Raw genomic sequence first — 23,078 nt, 5'->3', positions numbered from 1 at the left:
TTAAAGTTTACGCATAAATTTATACTTTCGTATATTAGTTTATGTAAGTAATTGAAGCAATCATATATATATATATATATATATATATATATATATATTCATATATATAGTAATCAATCAGAAGGCGTGTCATGCAAGTTTAACTATCTATCTATTCATCTATCTATCTGTATCTCCCTCTCTTTCTGTTTCTCTCCCTCTCTCTCTCTCTCTCTCTATATATATATATATATATAGTGAGAGAGATAGAGAAAAAGAAAGACAGAGAGAAAGACAGCGAGGAAGAGGGGATGTATATATATATATATATACATATATGTATATATATATATATATATATATATATATATATATATAGGGAGAGAGATAGAGAAAAAGACAGACAGAGAGAAAGACAGCGAGGAAGAGGGGATGCATATATATATATATATATATACATAAATACATATATGTATATATCTATAGAGAGAAAGAAAGAAATAGAAAGGCAGAGGGAAAGAGGGAAAAGAGGGAGATAAAGATGGAGGGTATATAGATGAATAGAAAGATATTTATACTGGCATGACTCATCTTCTTGTTGATTACAATTTACTCATCAAAGTTACGTTTGCGAAAAGATGGAAAAGTGGAAGAAAATGCTAATATTTCTGGTGAAATCAAGAAAATAGATACAAAGGAAATACCAGCAGAACATAAATGATTTTGCTCTCTCATTTCATTGGACATAAATAAAATGACACTAGTCTGGACCAAAATGATTTTGAAAAACGAAAATACAAATGTAAAAGAAAAAAAGCAGAGCTTAAAAACATACAAAAAGAAAAATAACAGGAAAAAAACTAGACAACATCATATGACCTTCCCTCTCGATGGCAGGCATATCGAAATGAGCAGTAATTTGAAGGGAAAAATGTCATTCTCTAGACTAATATATGATTAGATGATATTTACGTTGAATAAGTATATATATATATATATATATATATATATATATATACATATACATATATATACATGCATATATATATGCATGCATGTATATATAGATATAGAAATCAGCGTGTGTATTGTATACACATAATTATGTATACATGAGTATGTGTTTGTTTCTATATACGTAGATATGTATATATACACACATATATACACATATAAATATGCATATAAATATAAGCGCATGCATATTATATAGTATATAAATATGCTTCTGTACTTAGGTTAATATTATGTTTCTACTATTCCAACAACATCCGTATGAAGCAGCCCCGCCTTAGTCATATGCATCTATATGTACATCTTTACTTTGATTCTTTAATTTTTATCCTTATTTCTATTGCTCTCTTTTTACCCTTCTCGCTTATTTTCTCTCTGTCTCCCTCCACCTTTCTTTATTCTCTCTCTCTCACACGCACACACACACACACACACATATATATATATATATATATATATATATATATATATATATATATAGATATATAAATATATATATAGTAATGAAATCAACAGGATGTACTATTTACCTGGTTCATGTAATGGTACTCTATAATCGAATATAAGTACAAGTATTTTTATATAGATAGTTTAATCCCAACCGAATAAAAAAAAGCTCAGTATGCAATAGAGAGTAGAGCTTATTATAAGTGAAAGAACATTAAAACTGTAAGTTGAACTTTACAATCAAAATTCAACTGAATACTCCAAAAAAAAAAACAATTTCCGAATTCCTTATTCTGCGGAGTTTCAGAGAATGCTATGATTGCTATTCTTTTCATCTGATGACAGAAAGAAATTAGCAAATTATATTTGTAGTAATGCTAGAATTTGCTAGTAAGGCATAAAGTTATGCCGCAATTTATTGTAGTAATAAAATGCATAGAAAAACAAGTAAAAACATGTTGGACATGCAAAAAAACATATTAAACCAAACTGCAGATAATATTTCAGTTGGCATGATAATTCCTTCAAGGTAACCCGAAAAGCGAAAGTAGTTCTTTAGAGAAAATGGAGTCCAAAATTAAATCAAGTTTAATTATGCATATAGTCTTGTTAGAAAGTTCTCAAAGCAGCCGAAATAATGGAAATGTGTTTTTTTTCGGACAGTGCAGTAGCCCAAAGAGAAGTTGATCTCCAGTTAAATAGGATCGAAAAATAAAAAGACGAACAAGCAGCAATTCATCTTTTATTGTCGGATTAATTAGAAAAAGTGATTTCAGATTAAAATTTTAAAGAATTAAGATCAGGTTAAGAGAAAAAAATCAGCCCCTGAATATTTGTATTACTCTGACCGGATATTTTCTAGACAGACCGAAAAATTCTTTATGTAAAGTGTTAAATTCGATGTCACTATTAAAAGAGTAGGGGAGTGAAGCTTAGAAAGTTTTAAGTGTGGCAGATTCTTAGCTTAATAGTAATTATAAGGCTGTCGAAAAGCCATGATGTTAATGATAATGATGCTGATAAGGATGACAAGATAATAATAATAATAATACTTATAATAAATGCAATGTAATGCTAATAATAATATAGTCAATGGTCATATGTAATGGTAATAATAATAATAATAATAATAATAATAATAATAATACTAGAAATAATAATAACATTAAAACTACTACTACTAATCATAACTATCTACGTAATAATAGTAACACATTTAGTAATAATGATATAAAACTGTAATAATGATGGCGATAATTGTAATAATAATTATAAAGATATGACTGTTATATTATGGGTCTCTAAAAAGGAGTCTGTCGTATGATGTGTATATGGATATGTATATAACAACGTACACGTTGAATAGTTGGGTTTATCTTTTTCTGTATATTCATGTACGTGTAAATGCGTGTATGTACATATACGTCGTATCATTTGGTTGATGGTCTAGCGTGTGTATTTTAACATTTATGCAACAGTTCTAACAGGAAACGATTGACGTGGACCTATCTGAACTGTTGGATACACACAGTTCTTTTTGACATATTAAATAACAGAGCACGTACCTGAATTATTTAAGAACATTTATTTTCTTGGCTGCCTGAAATGACGCCGCCCCCTGCGTCATTTTGAGTCGTGGGTTCTCCCTGATGTCCAGCTAACGACTGCCTAGAATCTCCCTAAATCTACATACATCTCATCACGTGTCTCATACAAACAACTGATGTAACCCCAATCTAGTTATTTGTTTATGCAAACCAAACATAATGTTTACATCTATTTTCTATTTTCACATTCCTTTTGCGATATATTTTATGTCAATCATATTTTTTTCAATTTAATTGTTTGTTTTTTTTAATCATAATAATTGATCCAGCAGCCCGCTTTCGCTCAGATCAACTAATAATAATAATAATAATAATAATAATAATAATAATAATAATAATAATAATAATAATAATAATGTTTTGACCCTCCGCCCTGCTAAACACAGATACTACGCTATGATCTCAGCCCAAAGGGGTACAACTGTACACTACTCGTAAAAAAACTAGTATTAGAAATAAACTTAATAGCTGCAGCAATTATGTTAGCTTTAGTAGAAATATAAAGAAGATGTATATATCTATTACTTATAGATACATATATATTAAACATCAGCTTCAGCTCGTGTTTGTGCTCATTTTAAAATAAAACTCACCTACACAGAAATTAAGACAGGCATTTGAATACATGTTTTTAATTTTCTAGGAAATAATACAAACACGTTCTCATTTGAAGTGGCTATCTGAATAAGATGTACTTATTTAAATGAAGTCTGTACATTCGAATATAAAACTCCACTAATTGATATTGCGCTTGCGCAAAACTGCGTATATTGCCGACTTAATATTTCTAATATAAGTTACAACAAGTGAAAAACAGTTTAAAATTCGTTTAAAAGAAAATTATAAACGCACAGATGAATAAAATATGGAACGATATAGTTGTTTCCTTACAGAAAAAAAAACAAAAGCATTACGTCTGTAATTTAAAACGTTTATTGAACAAAAAGCAATTTAGGTAACTTCATTATGTAGTAGAGCTGACATCTATTCAATGTAGCCGCCTTCAATCTTAATCACCACCTCAATGCTGATGCGGAACTTGGTTTTCATCTCAGTGGATTTGTACACAACTGGCCAACTAGTAGATGGTCTGCAACAAAATTTTGTTTAAAAATCACGGTTTTTATGTCTTTTCTAGGATGATTATTTTATCGTTCCATTCTGGAAATGTATAGATACAAGTGATGTGACGATTACAATAATTTGTCCGTTTTCGATACAATTACCAATTGAATTAAAAATTCCGATACAATTACCGATATCGATTCTGATCTGTAGAAACGTCTAAATATTTAATTAAAAGTTGTATTTTATCGGATTACTGTAAAAATGTATGTAGCATTTACATATTTTTGCAAACGTAAAAAAATGCACTTGTGATGTATATATATATATATATATATATATATATATATATATATATGGTATATTGTATATATACTTGGTGATGTATGAGTTCATTTTTATTGCTAGTTGAATATTCACCATTTAATTATTAGTACCAGCAATGAAATATTAAGTTTTAAACAAAAATATAGAAGATTAAGTAAAAAAAAAAAAAAAAAAAATGAAACAATTGTTTTTGGCATCGAAACATATACACCAATTTTTCCAATTCTGGTACCGATTCTGATATCCCAAAATGCATCGGTCCTGGATATGACATTAAACTATATCCAATGGTGAGGCCTCAGCTTGCGGGCTTTGGAGAGTGTTGAGCCATCCTTTAATTATCATTGCTCCCAGGTCCACTCTGACCCGAAGTGGTAGTTCCTGTTAGGTCCCAACTATGGGTTAAATAGAAACCGACTTGAAAACAATAAACATATTCTATTAAAACATTTTTTTCAAAATCTTTGGATTCGGCATTAAATAAACCGAAAAGGGATGATATACCGTAAAACAAAAACAACCAACCAATCAAAATAAACCGATTTTGTCGATACCCGATCCCGATTAATCGCCGCAACAGTATTAGAAGCAGACGCCCGCACATTTATATACTCTTAGTAATATGTACGTATTTGTATGTCTTCAAAGTCTTGTGTGACAACGCAGATAAGTGCTAGGTGATAATCTGTTTAAAGGAGTATACTTAAGAATTCCGGTTAATCCTTTGTTCAAGTAATTTTAATTAATTTAATTACGAATAATTTTAGACGTGAACACACTGATGGCAAATTATCCCCATATAATTAAAATAACGGTACTATTTAAATCCCCATACAGATTATTTGGGTTATTTTTTATGGAAATCGCTTCAAACAAGGTGTGAAGCCACTTAATGTAAGGAGCTAATAAGAACGGAATATGATTATCGAAAAAGCAAGAGATGTCTATTGAAAAGATCAAGGTCAAAAGTAAGGGGGGAATAGTCAGCAGGAAGAGAGTTCCTCCAGCATGTGGTTCTTGGAAAGGGCTGCTGGGATATGAAGCTTTGCTACAATGAGGTATCGAAACGCCGAATTGATGAAGACCACAAGACCGACGGGACAAACGAGTAGGAACAAAAGAAGCAGGGAGTTCATCAGATAATCGTGAAGAAAACATACTTTACAAGTATTTATAGAAAATGGAATGACTAGCACCCTCATCTCTATGATAAATAAATTGAAGAGAAGAAGAAGAAAAAATATATAGTGATGCCAATTAAATAGCAACTATGTTATTGCATCTTATAAATAATTTTCTAATGAGACGAAGATCTACCAGCTCAAATAGGGCGACAATACTCCATACACTGTTTGATAGATGTATAGAGATAAAGAATAGCCTCAGATGTGAAGAAATATTAAGAACGATAAAGAGAACGTACTTTACGATAAGTAAACAAAGGAATGGATCTGACAGATGTACTGCAAGAAAGATTTGATGATTTTGAATGACCGAAAGTTTCAGAGACAGTTTTTCCGCAAAAGCATAGCCAAGCATAAGCATCCTAGGAAGAAATGGGTAACGCTTACGATTGAAAGATATCAGCTGATTATACAAAACAAGCCATTTCGTCCCCTAATATACAACTGAACTAAAGTCAACTTCTAGATTAGCTGCAGATTTCAACTGATGCGAGGGAATTGGTGAGAAGCAATGCCAGATATGAGAGGAATGTCATCAGCAAATATATTAATTTCCCGATTCTCTGGGAGGTAATTGAAATCAATAAGAAACAGGATTAGGATAATAATAGAACCTTGAGGAACTCTAGTATGTATACGAAAATAAAATAAAGAGACACACTCCAAAGTAATTCGAATGTCTTACTCTGTAGAACGTCTTCGAAATATGAATTGCGGTGGCCTTATACTCTCTTAAATTATCCATGAATCGACATATCCACTCAGTTGCAACAATTAAAATATGGGTTTTACGAAAACCAGGAAAGCCATAGTAAACATCACTAACATTGCCCGGATTTTACAGAAAATCAACATAATTGCTTTTGAATAACTTTTCAAATACGTTTCTATACTAGAGAGAATACAAACAGGAAGCTACTTAGTTGGGCCAGATCAAGTACAAGCATTTTATAAGATAAAGACAAGAAAAGAACTCTTTCCAACAAGAATGGAAACACAATTTTGATAAAAAGAGATTGAATGATTTTGAGCAGATAGAAGCTTGTTCTGGAGAACCACGTTTGAGAACAATACAGATTGAATCAGGACAAGAAACCTGAAAGTGCTAAAGATCAGAAAGAACCTAAGAAGACATATTTGGAGGAATATTAAAAGAATAAAGAGACGTATATCAGTTTACAAAATAAAATAAATAACGGCACCAAAATTATCATAAAAAAAATTGTCAGCAAGAAGACGAGCAACGAAGGAGAAAGTTGGACTGCAAATGAAGAAGGGCGGATGTTACACAAGGCGAAACGCCGTAGTAATAAGAGAATATATGAAAACAGTAGTGTATTTCATCCGCAATGCTACAAATTAGCATCTTCATCTTTAAATTTCTTAAATATTTAAGATATAACGAGAACTAATTGTATCACCACAAAAATTAAAGAGAACCATATAAAAATATATTATTTTTTATTGGTATCAAATTTATTCAGACTACACATTGTAAAACACGCCATATATATATATATATATATATATATATATATATATATATATATATATATATATATATATATATATAACCAAACAGGCAGACAGATTAAGAGACAGAAAAATGGAAGGAGAGATGATAAAATAATTTTGGATGACAGGAATTATGTGCTAAAAACAAGAATATGGTAAAATAATATAAATAATTCGCTGTTTGAGTAGAAAATGAACAATGATGACAGTAATATCCTGTCGAAAGGCCTTGGCAAAATTGAGGAAATATATATATATATATATATATATATATATATATATATATATATATAGATACATATACGTGCGTCTGTCTGTGTGTATATATTTATGTGTATATGTTTATTTATATATATCTACGTATATACATTAACGTATTAATGCATATATTAATATATTTTTCAGACCAATTTCTCTAAAAGGTGTCATAGAAACATAATTATTTGAAATTGATGTTGAAATGAACGCATATCTCACTCATTCATATATATATATATATATATATATATATATATATATATATATATATATATATATATATATATATATATATATATATATGTGTGTGTGTGTGTGTGTGTGTGTGTGTGTGTGTGTGTGCTTTTGTTTTCAAGTATGTCAGATGACTGAAACTAGCAATCTGTACCTATGATGATAAAATATGCCGCAAAACTGCCGAAGAGTGTGCAGTGTAGTGCGATTTTTATTATTTAGCGAATACACAGAGATATGCATACATTGGCACACACATACATAAACACAAAAGCATACACCTGAAGTTAAGCAACGTTGAACTTGGTTATTAGTTGAAGGGGTGACCTATTTGAAAATTCCAGGCGCTGTGTGTAGGAGGACGTCGACACCACAATTCAAGAGTTTCAAAGACCTTATTCGTCATCTCCTCTAAAGGGGATGTACATACAGTTGGGAATTGCTTCTGAATTTCATACTCCAATAGAACTTCCTCTTTCGGAGGAAGCCGTTTAAATTCGAATAGGTTAATGTCGTTTCACACCCACCCACACAACCACGCACATGCGCGCACACACATGCATATATATATATATATATATATATATTTACAAGGGTGTCACCACTTATCAAGGCCCAGAGGCCACTCGAGGATAAGGGTTAATAGGTATACATTAGTCATTGTGATTTTAGCATAATAAACAGTGGGAATTTTCTAACTTGGATTACTTAGGGGGACGATTCAATTAGAACTTGTTCACATTGGACTTTTTCTTTTCTTTTTTTTTTTTTCGTCTTCAAGTCCAGGGTAAACAAAATTTTGATAAACCGTCCCCTTTAAATAATCCAGCTTACCAAATTTTAACTAATATATATATATATATATATATATATATATATATATATATATATATATATATGTGTGTGTGTGTGTGTGTATACGAGCGGGTCGCCTGGCTTGATCGTAAAATTTACTTGAATGTATTTTACTTCATGCAGATATCGTATTTATTTGCATAGAGATAAGTAGAAATCAGAAGCTCACGATATTAATGCTGTCGTCCCTCATCCTGAGCCCAGTTCCTTTCTTGATCTTCATCAATAATCTCACAAATCATTTCTTTATAACATTCGTAGATATTTATGCTGACAACACTACCACGTAAGGAAATAAGTCTGTTAATGACCAAAATCTTTCTGATTCCGTCTCCTCTGATCTAAAGCACGTGGTACAATGGAGAAAAGAGTGTCTGGTTAATTTTAATGCATATAGAACCAATATTTTACCTTTCCATCATAAACGCCCTGGGCTCCGTCTGTCAGCAATTAAAATAAATGGCTCTCGTTTCCAATGTTTTGACAAACCTTTGAGTCTGAACTTTACTCCTAATCTGGAATAGAGCATCTATATAAAATCCATTGCCTCATTTGTTGCTGAGAAAATGGTGAGATCATTCTTCCGCTTTTGTAGATATCTAACTGCCGATGCATATTTCTATCTGTGTAAGACCTCTTAGGGTAGAGAACTTTTGCTACATCCGGACAGGACTTGCTCGAAATACGTATCCTGCCTTGATAGAGTTCAAAATAGACTTCGTAGCCGAGTAGAGCATTTCCTTTTCTCTTCCCAGCAACTCTTTTAACATAAACGAGACATTGCCGGCTTGTCTCTGCTCTATCGCTATTTTCATGCCAAGTACTCATCTGAGATCCAATCTATGCCCACTTCTGGCCAAACCTTCATGAAAAACACTCGTTTACCTGAACTACCATCAAAAATGTCCTCCACTTTTTATCTATGAACACGTGAATATATTCTATGAAAACAACTTCTTTCTGACAACTGCCTGCCTGTTACGTTTGCCTGTTTTCCACCTGACTACAATTTGGTCGTCTTCAAGTCCAAGGTAAACAACATTTTGATAAACCGTCCCTTTTAAATAATCCAGCTTACCAAATTTCTACGACTGACGATTGCTATGATATTGTCTTATTGACTTCCGTGCATCTTATATCGAGTTGACCTTATCCAATGTTCATAACTTTGACCTCTTAACAGCTAGATTTTCGCCCAAAAATTGATTACAAAGCTTGTTGCTTGTCTTAATACCCTTCATGTAGAATTTCAAAGGGTTAGCCCCAAAATTTGCTGAACAGTTTGCTAGAGACCGCAAAGGTAACATCTTTTGAATTCTGACCCCTTGGTAGCCAGACTTTCGACCAAAAACTGATTAAAAAGCTTGCCTTATGTCTGAATACACTATATGTAAAATTTCAGATGTTTAGACTAAAAATTGATTGAGAATTCAAATTTTTCAAAACTTTGACCACAATTCTGACTGCTTCATTCTTTTGCGCTCAAATCACGTTAAAAGTTTGATACATGTCCAAGGAACATACATCTAAAATTTCAAGTGTTTAGACTCAAAATTAATCGAGGGGTTTTGTAGAGTCTTCAGAGGTCAAATCGTTAAACTTTTGATGTTGACCCTTTGCCATCCAAATTTCTGGACGAAAACTGATTAAAATATACTCCTTATGTAATATCTTTAGTCTGTAGACTGAAAATTTACCGAGTAATTTGGTAGGGAAATGTACACACACGGACAAACAAACACAGAGACAATTTCACAAACACATACACAAATATATATATGTATATATATATATATATATATATATATATATATATATATATATATATATATATTGAAGGAAACATGTTTAAACACTTAAAAATTAAACTATTCTGATGTTTGATTATACCGTTTTTTTTTTCTATATCTATCAGGAAGATTTCAGATTCTATGTCAAACACTTTTTAGATGGCTTTTACCATTGAAAACATTTTTAGAAGAGAACTTCGATCTATTGGGTATTTGTTACTTTGCCTTTTTGTGTGGATTAAACTCAAGTATTAACGTAGTTTCTAACGTCATCTCCAGGGTTGTATTTTCTTGTCTTTGATTTGCAAGGAGGTTTGAGGTCACATACTGTGCTTGGTATTTTTAAATCTTCCACGATTTTACACTGGTCAGGATCAACGTCATTTTCATTCAGTGACCTAACGAAAACCAGTTCTAGCAGGATTATGGCCTATAGTATTATGGTATTAAGGTTATTCTTGAATTTGATTTGGCAACCTCGCAACTCGCGTTTCCTGTATTTTGGCCTTTGAGCCTTAATTCAGTAAGAGATGTTTGTGACAAAGGGGAAATAACTGTTATTTCCTTAATTGAAATCCATCCATCTCACACTGACCGGTTGCTTATTTTTTTTACCTAAAATTATGTTTATTTTTAGACCCTTTCATCAAGTAGTTTCATACTTTGTCTAGAGCGATTTCTTTAAAAACAAATCTGAAAATGATAATGTGTCGTTCATTTTCAAACGATGTACAGATAGTTTTTTTTTCTGGGACAGGATATATTATTTTTTGAAGGGATTTTGCATGTGTGTATTCTCAACCATATATTTCCTAGCCGAACATTTATTGAGTGTTGGAGTGTCACGAGGAAGACTTATGGCGTTGTTGGATTGTGTGCTCGGTTGCTTTCGTCGCGGTAACTGCTGAATGCCATCGCGTAAGACTGGTTTTGTTTCGGACTTGCAGTCGAACGAGCTGTGGACATCAAGACAGAAACATAAACAAAAGTGGCTAAAGTGAATATCATTGGCCACACGTTCAAGCAGACACATGTAATAAAACTACCTGATAAAAAGTCAGATCTTTCTCTTTTTCTCTATCTATCTCCCTATTTCTTAGTTACGGGTTCACTAGTTCTTAGTGGTTCTTACTATATTACATTTCGTTTATTAATATACTGTTTCAAACATTTCATTCCTTCCTTTCTTTATTACGTTTTGTTGTTCATAACCAGATGGAAAGAAATAGAAAGAGAAAGAGAGAGATAGAGACCGATGGATAGATAAAGATAGAGAAAGAGAGAAAGAGAGAGAGAGAGGGAGAGAGAGGACAAACAAACATGTACAAGGCGCGATACCAAAAAAACACTGTATAAGAAAAAAGCCATGAAGAAATTGTAGAAAGAAGTAGATATAGACAGAGTGAGGGTGATATACAGAAATTTATCTAGAGATTTGTTATTTGGTGAGCTTATTACAAATTGTCTCTAATTTAAAAAAATGAATCTTTTTTTTAAAGATTACTCAATACAAAAATTAAGAACAATTTTAGCATGTATTTTATTTATTGCAGACTATTATCCTCATCTTTTCTTAGTTGTTTCACAACGTTTCGGCCAACTATTCCTCTCTCCTTCATCAGGTGTTAACCGGGATGGATAGGAACTCTGAATCTCCTAACTGCATCCACTGCAATTACTGCCTTCCATATTGTCGTCATCTCACCACAATGTTGACAAAGTAAGCCTCTGGCCGGATTTGGAGTAGGATTGAAACCGCTATCTTCAGACAATCCTCACCTAGAAGCGTAGAGATTCAACGTCTCTATCCACCTTCGCGGCCCCTGGTGCAGTGGAAAAAACTTAGAAAAGATGAGGATAATAATCCGAAATAAAAAATTAATAAATAATACTCATCTCAATAATGAATTTCAATTAAATAATATATATTTTAGCACCAATTTGTATGATTAATATACGTAGCAAAAACTAGAAAACAAATGTTGATTAACTTAGCTAGTCGATAATATGTTCTAGGAATATCTTAAATAATCCAGTTTCAAACCGTTCTATATGCCCAAAGAATTTACCACATTACTTCCTAGAGTAACTGGTGTTTACTTTGATGATGCTACTTAATTCGGATAAAATCTCTATGTCATCTTTCCATGTTTAGTCGCATTACATAATTTCCAAATATTTCTATTTTTAGCATTAATAAAGTGGCTAATAAATACACTACAAACCATGGGGTAAGGCAGAAAAAATGTAAATGTTATAAAATCTAGATTTAATGTTATATTGTATATATTACTCTTATATATAAATGTATATTACTATTTTTTTTATTATTGTATACTGTATATATTACTATTTTACATTAATATATATTACTACTTTTTATTATTATATATTGCATATATTACTTTTTATATTAATGTAGATTACTATTTTTTATTATTGTATATAATACTTTTTATACTAATGTGTATTACTATTTTTTATTGTTTATGTTATATATTACTATTTTATATTATTGTAAATTACTATTTTCATTCATGTGTAGTGTATATATTACTTCTTTATATTAATGGGTAGTTCTCTTTTCTTATTGTATATATTACTATTTTATATTAATGCATATTACTATTTTATTATTGTATATTACATATATATATACATACATATATATATACATATATATATATATATATATATATATGCCGATTATTACGTAATGGCGGTAACACAGCGTTTCCTGTCAGTTAAGCAACGGCAAGCCTGCTATTACCAAATGGGTGATCATTTGGCAGTTATAGGCGCTGTATGTGCTCTCCGCTTATCTCGGCATTTGTTTCTAGTCGTCTTGTACACTTCACTTTCCACTGGTATTTAATAATGTAGCCTCATGAGAGGTGTGGTTGGAGATTGCGCACCTCCTGCGGATAAGACTTTAACGCGCAAGCACATCTTCGTTGGTAACCATAGTCTGTCAAAGACTGAGGTATCCCCGTGATATATATATATATATATATATATATATATATATATATATATATATATATATATATATATATTATGGTGATTGCAACGTCTTGTCAGACGAGTGTCACTCCCTCAGCCACTTAATGTTTATGAGCCAAAAATGATTTTTTGTTTTTTTTTTTTAGTCCTACCGGTGAATTCACACGTTCAAGCAGGCATGATTCTGAAGACGGTCATTGAGATCAATTATTACATGCTTCCAGGATTTCAAGCCTCCACGCGTCACAACTTTTCCATCGCCACAGGAGCATTTTTATAAACAAATGCCTGAGTGAGTATCTATACACAGATGATGTTACAGAGTCTTAGCTTTGTACGACAGCTAAGTCTCTCTCTCAGTCCAAAATGTTGAGATCCAGCAACAAGCAAGAGCAAGATATCCAGCAACAAGTTAAACTGCAGATCAGCTTAATGCGGGTACTGGTCTCCCGCTTTATGGTTTTTTAAGTCAGAGATTTACTTCTCCTAGAAAGATTGCTTCACCACGGCTTACCGGATCCCTCTCCACCCCAACACACGCATGCATACACACAAATATACATGGAGCTAGTTGCCCGTTGACCCCGAAAAAGGGTTCATTCGCCCTTTTGGAAGGTCTTGTTTTTAATCCTTCAGGGAGACTAGCCACCCCCCCTAACCAAACAAATCTGGTGGGGGAACCAGTTTAGTCCCCGGTTACCCGACCATGAGGCAGGTAGTACTTGGTTACATGATACCAGTCGCATATGACATGACCTGACACACACATATATATATATATATATATATATATATATATGTGTGTGTGTGTGTGTGTGTGTGTGTGTGGTGTGTGTGTGTGTGTGTCATTTCAAATGGTGTGTATATGCGAATGAGTAGAATTTGAACACACTGGTGATGGCGGAGTTAACGTAGATGATTCCATTGGCTAAACGATCAGAGAAAGAAGGGTCAAAACAACAAAAACAACGACAATAATAATAATAATAATAATAATAATAATAAAGAAGCAAGTTGAAATAAAAAGAAATATGGAAAGGGCAGTGAGGAATCGGTGAGGGCAGAGGGCGACCGAAAGCGGTCGAGGGCAAGCGAGCGGGGAAACCTTCCAGCGATGAAACGGTCGTCGATCATAACGAAATATGGCCGGTGACTTATTGCCTGTCGTGCAAACCTAATTTCGACGTTGTTCATATTTCATCGCGAAGCGGGCCGGGTCCGTCGTTGGCCTGGTTTGGCGGGCGATTTAATGTATAATACCAATTCCTGGTGTGTAGATCAGGCCGGCGTTGGCACTAATGAAGCGGTTGCTGCGTCTGCAGCAGCGCGCGTGCGTGTAAAAAGATATTCTATCCTTATTCCCATCATTTTAATTTCTGAACTTTAGTTCCTTTTTTATCTGCTTCTTGTGACGAGTGTTCCTTCATCTACAAGCTTCGTAATATTTAAACATACCAAACAACTAGCCTTTACTATATATATATATATATATATATATATATATATATATATATATATATATATATATATATATATATATATATATGCATGCACTAATGTCGCAGCTCACAAGAGCCATGACAGCTAGGAAACCAGTTTGTAAGTCGTCATGGCTGTTGTGAGCTGCGATGTTCTTTGACTGTGTGTGTATATATATATATATATATATATATATATATATATATATATACTTCAGAATAGTTTTTTATTTAACAATCAGTTGTTATGGATATGTGAGATTGTAGGTTTACAAAATATTACTGGCAGTACTATTCTATAAGTTACCCCATCTAAACAAGAACTGCTCGATATGCAAGATAGAGCAAATAAATTGTAATTCAATGAATTTCAAAAAAAATAAAATCTCATATAAATGAAATGAACGGGTTGAGTTTCATATCAAATAATTTTTATTATTCTAAGCAAGACAAAGAATGCTTTAGAAAATTAATCTCCTTAACCTATAGGGTTTCGATGTTTACCATCTCATCAGAGGAGAGAAAATATTAGCAAATAGTTATAAACGTATGCACCCTATTTGCTAAAGTCAATGAGACATGGAAAGTCAAAGTGAAAATAATACATTTATCAGAAGTCCTGTAGCAGGAGGATTTGTAGAAAAAGGATATGAATGTGTTTATAGATCCAGCTTGCTTGGTACAATCCATGTCATACGTTCTTTACATCCGTTGGGTAATAATGTCCAAGTTATATATTGGGTAATCAGCATAGCTGTGTAGATATCCGAATCGGGCAAGTGCTTGTATAAATTTGTTTGTGGGTCCAGCGATAATAATTCAAAGTCTGACTTTAGCAAATAGGGTGCATACGTTTATAACTATTTGCTAATATTTTCTCTCCTCTGATGAGATGGTAGACATCGAACCCCTATAGGTTAAGGAGATTAATTTTCTAAAGCATTCTTTGTCTTGCTTAGAATAATAAAAATTCTTTGATATGGAAATCAACCACTTCATTTAATTTCAATGAGAGTTTTTTTGAAATTCATTGAATTACAATTTAATACACACACACACACACATATATATAGTAGAAATGGTAATTAATAAAAACCTGGAGAAAGTGCTCAATACTGTTGTAGAGCAAATATGCGTTTTATTTTTTATTACCGTTTTTTTCTGTTTAGTTACATTATTGTTTCAGCTACGCGACCGTTTTTTGGCCGGCATATAGCCTCCTCAGACTTTACAGAATGTTCGTTTATGGTGGAATGAAAGAATGAATGATATGTATATATAAGTTCAAAGGGAGAGAACCATAACAGAGGGAACGATTATTAAAAAATAAATAAATCAGGAGCAGATTATTTATTTATTTATGCATATGTATTGCAGAAAATCTAAACAGAACTGGCACCATCCGTTTTGAATCCGACAAAAGAGAAATATACGTAAATGAGTGAGAAAGCGCAATACAATACATATATAAACAAACAAACACACAAACCAAAACAAACATCTTCGTCATTTAAATCATAATTTATTTAATCAAATACAAGCCAAAATTCTATAAGACGCAATTCAATAACAGTTTTCTATAATAGTCAACCATATAGAAGCCTATTCGTGACCAGACATACACACAGACGTTCAGCTTTATATTATAGATATATGTGCGTGTGTGTGTGTGTGTAATTAAAACATAGTTATAATCCAAACAAAGTTATAATTAAAATATTTAAGATGATTTAGTACCACACAAATAAAAAGGTCTGGCATATAAACTCTACAGTATGTAGTTTGATATAACAGAAACGAGCTCGAAATTTATGTTTTTTATTTAATGACCGATTTAAATATGGTATTTTACATTTGCATTTTAAACTTTAATTCAAGCCGTTGTATATAAAACAATTTCATAATATCAAGAGTAGGTTCTCTGTAGTGCAATATAGATTGCAATATATTGCGGACAAAGTCACTGCGGGGTGGCATAACGTTTCCTCCCGGTGCATCGCAATGGATCTCCAATAATCGATTTGATTGAAAAATGGTCGATTTCGCCGATTTTTAATGGGAGTGTGAAACATTCTTTGATCATAATTCATCCCGGCCAGCGTATGTCTCCATGCTAATATAAAATAAAACTTAAAGAACTTATATGATTTTCTTTACCAGCAAGTATATGTTATCAATGACAATTCAGCATTTCGTTGGACAATTATTTTTATAGTAATGCAATCAATATCCAGCGATGTCTGTTTTAGTTGGTTACAATAATTCACACTATTACTGATGTTTATTCATGCATCGTATATATATATATATATATATATATATATATATATATATATATATATATTTACCAGTTGTGAAAAAACCGGACTAGAGTGCTCAATGTGTAGTCAGAGCAGTATATAGGAAATTTATTACTGTGAGTCCAGAATGAGTTTACAAATTGTTTCAGCTAGAGGAAAATCCTAAAAGAGGAAAAATCCAACTAGCATCGTCAGAATTCATAGCTGAAACAATTTGTAAACTCATTCTGGACTCACAGTAATAAATTTCCTTTATATATATATATATATATATATATATATATATATATATGAGAAATTTTGGAAAACTTTGAAGTGTCGAATATAATGATAAACTCATTTTTGTTTATTGCTTTTTTTTGTAAGTCCTATATTTTACTAACACATAGCCTCATCAGGGTCGAAAGTCCGGTTTGTGAATTTATTTTTCTTCATTTTGGTGTTATGGCGAAGAGACGAGCATTTACGTGTTGGTCCAGTGGTTTCAAGTGTGTAGTTCTTCAGTTTCGAGCAGGATTTAAAGACACTTTTTGAAGACACTTTTTTTGAAGTAAAATTTAAATGAGAAATTTTTGAAAATTTGAAGTGCCGAATATAATGATAAAATCATTTTTGTTTATTGCTTTTTTCGTAAGTCCTATATTTCGTTAATACATAGCTTCATCGGGGTCGAAAATCTGGTTAGTGAAGTTCTTTTTCTTTTTCTTTATTTTGGTGTTATGGCGAAGAGACGAGAATTTACGTGTTATATACATGCATATACATGTGTGTGCGTATTACCTGTCACAATATAATCTAGAGCCATATTCTAACACTTACATAAAATACATCACTGCCCCCCTCGAATTTCAGAGAAAGTTTAATCAACGACACAAAAATACTACACCACGAAACAAATGTTAAGAAGCTAAAAATCCTTGAAGCTATTTATATAAAAACGCAAAAACCTGCCTTTCCGGAATAGTACCAACACTCTAAAATGCCTCGGATAACTCCCACCTTACACTCAACCAGTCGAATTTAAAATAAATTTGATTAACGAAACCAAAATAGTAGACCACGAAACAAATGTTAAGAAGCTAAAAAAAAATCCTTGAAGCTATTTATATAAAAACGCAAAAACCCACCCTTGCGAAATAGTACCGGCACTCTAAAATGCGTTGGATAACTCCCACCTTATAGCCAACCTGCCCCTGCCACTAACTCCTGCAATTCCATTCACTTCATAAGGAATTCCATTTTGCGTGTAAGAGCATGCTCGGACTCAGTCACCGACACAAATTTTGCAAAGAAGGCACCACTACAAAATAAATTAGGACTTGGCACCAAAAAAATTCAAGAAAAAGGGCTGCTTATGCATACCTAAATGGCCAGGACGGCAATCAACATCAGCAGAGACAGTGGAGCAGGTTCGTAAAGCCTTCCTTCGTAGACCTCCGAAGAGCGTTAGAAGAGCAACAGTTTGGCGGATTCTGGGGAAACGATTGCGATTTAAACCTTAAAAGCTGCAGCTCGTTCAGGTTTTGAGGGAAAGCGATGAACTAAAACGTAAAGAATTTTGTGTTGAAATTCTAGTTAAACTCGAAGATCCGCTAGTTTTTAGTGATGAAGCCAAGTTTCACGCGAGTAACAAAGTTAATAAACATAATGTTCGCAGTTGGAGCGAAGAAAATCCTCATGGAACAGTTGCACACAAGAGGGACTCACCAAAATTTAATGTGTTTTGTGCAATATCCAAGAAAAAAGTTCATGGGCCATTTTTCTTCAGAGGAAATGTGAGCGTCATAGAATTAACAGATAGTTGTTCTTTTCTTTGTACATTTAACCAATAAAACGTATGAACTTCAACGTAAAGTGTATTTAGTTTTAGTAAGAACCATCAAATAGTTTCCGAGATATGGGCATTTAGACTGGGATCAACCATTTTGAAACACCCTGTGTGTATGTATATATATATATATATATATATATATATATATATATATATATATATATATATACATAAATGTATATATATAAATATATATAATATATATATACATATATATATAAATATATATATATAATATATATATATATATATATATATATATATATATATATGAACAAATGATTAATAAAACATATTAAAAGACATCTTGAAAAAGAGTTAAAAACATATTTAATTTTAAAAAAGGAAACACAAGATAAGATTATTTTACTTGTAAATATTAACTCTTTAATATTTATAATATATTTTAAGTTTACCATTTTGATTAACTTGGTAAACTTATTGTAATTTATATATATATATATATATATATATATATATATATATATATATATATATATATATATTAGCATCCACTTGTTTCTTTTCCTGAAAGCATTCGTATTACTCTATACAATGAAGTTTTAGAGTCCAACCTCGAACGTTTAATATGGACGTTTTGATCCTTTCAAATATCTGTTCAGACTGACCTTTTTCTATTTCGTACTGTATTATTTTCATTATTTAATTTTCACCTTCTGCCATATTTTTTGTTTATACTTTTCCTTCCATTTTTCTTCATTTTTTGTAGACTTCCGTCTTTGTCTTTAATCATTTTCTTTATTCATTTTCTTATATTCTCTGATTTTGTTTCCCATTATTATTTCAACTCAATATCGACTCGTACTTATATGGCTACACTATCATCCTTAGTATATATATATATTCCTTCAAAATTTATGACGAGACAAAAAAAAAATTTCCGAATGAAATCCTAGTCACGCAAAGTTGGTGATCAGCAGATTCAGAACACGTGGATTTAGCCGACCGAGAAAAATGAATATTGCTGCAGGTTTCATGCGCGATTCGTGACTGGACTTTTGTGATCAACCCAGAAATTATGAACGCACACATATATATCTCGACTTATGCATACAGGAAATTTTGTATGTATGAGAGTTGGTTCCCTATTGATTGAAAAAAGACTGATCCATGTTTTTGTAAATTCACACAAATGTACTTCGTGTCTGCGAGTGTATATGTTTGTACTTGAATTTGCCCGATACATATCGAAAATCAATACATACACACAAAAATAATTGACTATAGAAAGAACAGTTGGATTTTGACTAAATTAAACATTCCCATCTGAAATTTAAACAATCAAATAACATAAGTGCATTCAGCAAGTCTTGTAACCGCTCAAAAGCAGAAGATCCGGCGTTCTTTCATAAAACATAGGTGCATTCGAAATTTATTTTTTGTCTGTTTACAGTATTCAGTGAGTAGCAACATATTCTTACTGATATCCACCCTATTTCCACATGGAAGATGGAACAATAAAAGTGTCGCCTTAAAAAAAAAAACAACCCTACGGCTTTAAAACTTTTATTTAAAAAAATCAATTCAGGTAACTTGATTATGTAGTAGAACTGACATCTATTGACTATAGCCGCCTACAGCCTCAATCACCACCTCGACATGCTGGGAGCATGCTTTTTCCATGAGCGCCAACAGCAGCTCTTCGAATACTCAGTGCATGGCGGCGATTAGAAATGCTTTGCTGTTGTGAGAGGTCATGTTGGTGATGTTGTCGACTTATGACCAAACGGAGAAATCTAGCGGGTTCAACTCAGGGAATAAAGGTAGCCAGTGAGAGAAGGCCACAAATTGCAGCCCCTCTTCTTAAGCTTAGGCCTGTGTCTTACTAATTGTAACAGGTGATCACCACGCTCTGCAGTACATTCAGGTACACTTTGGTGTTGACTTTCAAGCCGAAGATGTGAGATGGCAGGATGTGGCCCTCACTTGAAACTATACCAAAGACCGTAACCCTGGCCAGAAAGTTTGTTTCATTGCCTTGGGCACATCGCTGTTATTCGTTGAAATCCAGCGATGCATTTTGAGTTTGTTGGCAACGGTCCTGTTCTCATAACTTGGATCTGTAGAGAGCATGACTTGTACAGCGGATCTGATCTCGCTCGTTGAACATGGATTGAACATTAAAACATAATTTGTACACAACTAAGGTCTGCAACAAGAAAAGAAAAAAATAAAGGTTTTCATCAAACGGAAATTGAATCGTCGTCTTTTCTGAGGCGACAATTTTATCGTCGTTCCACCCTTTTTTTTAATAGCGTCTTACGCTTCCATGGCCATATGACTTATTTTAGTCGACCAACGTAAGATGGAGCACACATGTTTTTGAGTATAAAATAATGTTTATCAATAATAAATATCCAAATTTTCTTAACAGCTGACCAGTAGAGAAAACGAAAATTTGAAATCTACTACGCCATAACGACGAAACCGATTGAAAAAAAAAATTGCACCAATGTACTTTTATCTGTTTAGCAGATATTTGTTATAGTATATATGCGGTATATATATATATATATATATATATATATATATATATATATATATGCATATATATATACATAAGAAAAATCAGTCCTCAATCATAATTTTGTTTTTTCTAATATTTGATTTAATGCCGTAATCAGTAAATTCTTAGCTCGGCTATACTAGTAATTTGCTAATATCTTTCGTTCTTCTGAAAAAATGAATAGCATTCTTTGAAACTCCGCAAATTAAGCATTTCTTAATAAGTATTTTTTTTTTTTGGTATTCTGTCGAACGCGCGCAGATCATGATGGTATTATTATTAGATTACTATAGACGGTCGTCTCGACATTTAACAATACATGTTTAAATTTTAACTGTAATTCTCGTAGTTAAAGTTGGCCGTGCAGTTTGTTCCTTCCTAATGGAGTCAGAGAAGGCTTCGTGGCCAGGTTCGGATCTCTCGATCGACTGTTATCGTCACTCTCACTACTTATGACTCCCGAAAGGATGAAACACTAGATCCGTAGGCATTAAAAATACTTAGTAGTGTTTGGATATATGGTTAAATGGCAGGTTTAATCATTTAGAACTATTTTAAAGCTTCACCGCTGACTCATTTTTTGACCAAATTTCAAACAGCTATTACAGTTTATAGACCACCTTCTCAACTATATTGGAAAAAAATATCAATTTAGTTCAGTAAAATAAAAGTTATAATGAATTTTCTGGTAGTCAAAATCGTAAAAAAGGAGGTAAGCGTCGCTTTTTATGATTGCGTTCCATAGCAATCGCGTTGCTTCAGCGACTACTGTTGCTACTAATTCGAAAAGAAAAGAAACACGTGAAAAAAAAGAATGAAAGCATGACGGTGAGGTAATTAGGAGATTATATTCAAAGCAGACGAATGCCGTACATTGTTATTACATATGTGTTTATGGGGGCAAAAAAATAAGACTGAAATTAAATAAAAAAACAAGTGAATTTATTGGAAGCCTCGAAAAATCATGGATTATATAAGGAACATGTGTGCATGAAAAGTAATATGGTTTAGCTTAAAAGTAGAAAAATTAGATGACTAGTTGTTAAAACTGGAAAAGAAAAGGACCATATATTCTAGTAAAAATATAATAAATTTATTACTTAAAATATTGCAGTATTCAGAACTTTTTAAATCTCAATTTATAACATTATATAATCAATTCTTAATGCTGCAATATAAATATTCCACACTTCGAAAAAAAACCCAGTTAATTAATTTAGAAGAATATATATATATATATATATATATATATATATGTGTGTGTGTGTGTGTGTGTGTGTGTGTGCGCGCGCGTGTGTGTGTGTGTGTGTGTGTGTGTGAATGTATGTGTGTGTGCGTGCGTGCGCGCGTGCGCGCGTGAGATACTATCCTCTCTCTCTTCCTCTCTCTCTCTCTCTCTCTCTCTCTCTCTCTCTCTCTCTCTATATATATATATATATATATATATATATATATATATATATATATATATATATATATTCCGCTCGTTTTAACACTCTGAATTGCCTAATGTATCCGCCTAGATTTGGAATTTATAATTTGTTAAATCCCTTCATTATCGTGGCAATGAACTAGTGACTCGGAGGTAAAGGCTTAGCAAATCAAGTCAAATTGGTTGCTTTGTGGTTGGATTCGAATCTTCCCGATGATTACGTAAGCACGAA

This window comes from Euprymna scolopes, chromosome 35, assembly GCF_053919585.1.
Source record: "Euprymna scolopes isolate OS-2025 chromosome 35, ASM5391958v1, whole genome shotgun sequence".
Classification (NCBI taxonomy): domain Eukaryota; kingdom Metazoa; phylum Mollusca; class Cephalopoda; order Sepiida; family Sepiolidae; genus Euprymna; species Euprymna scolopes.
The sequence above is the reverse complement of the archived record's forward strand: the minus strand, read 5'-3'. Positions refer to the sequence as shown.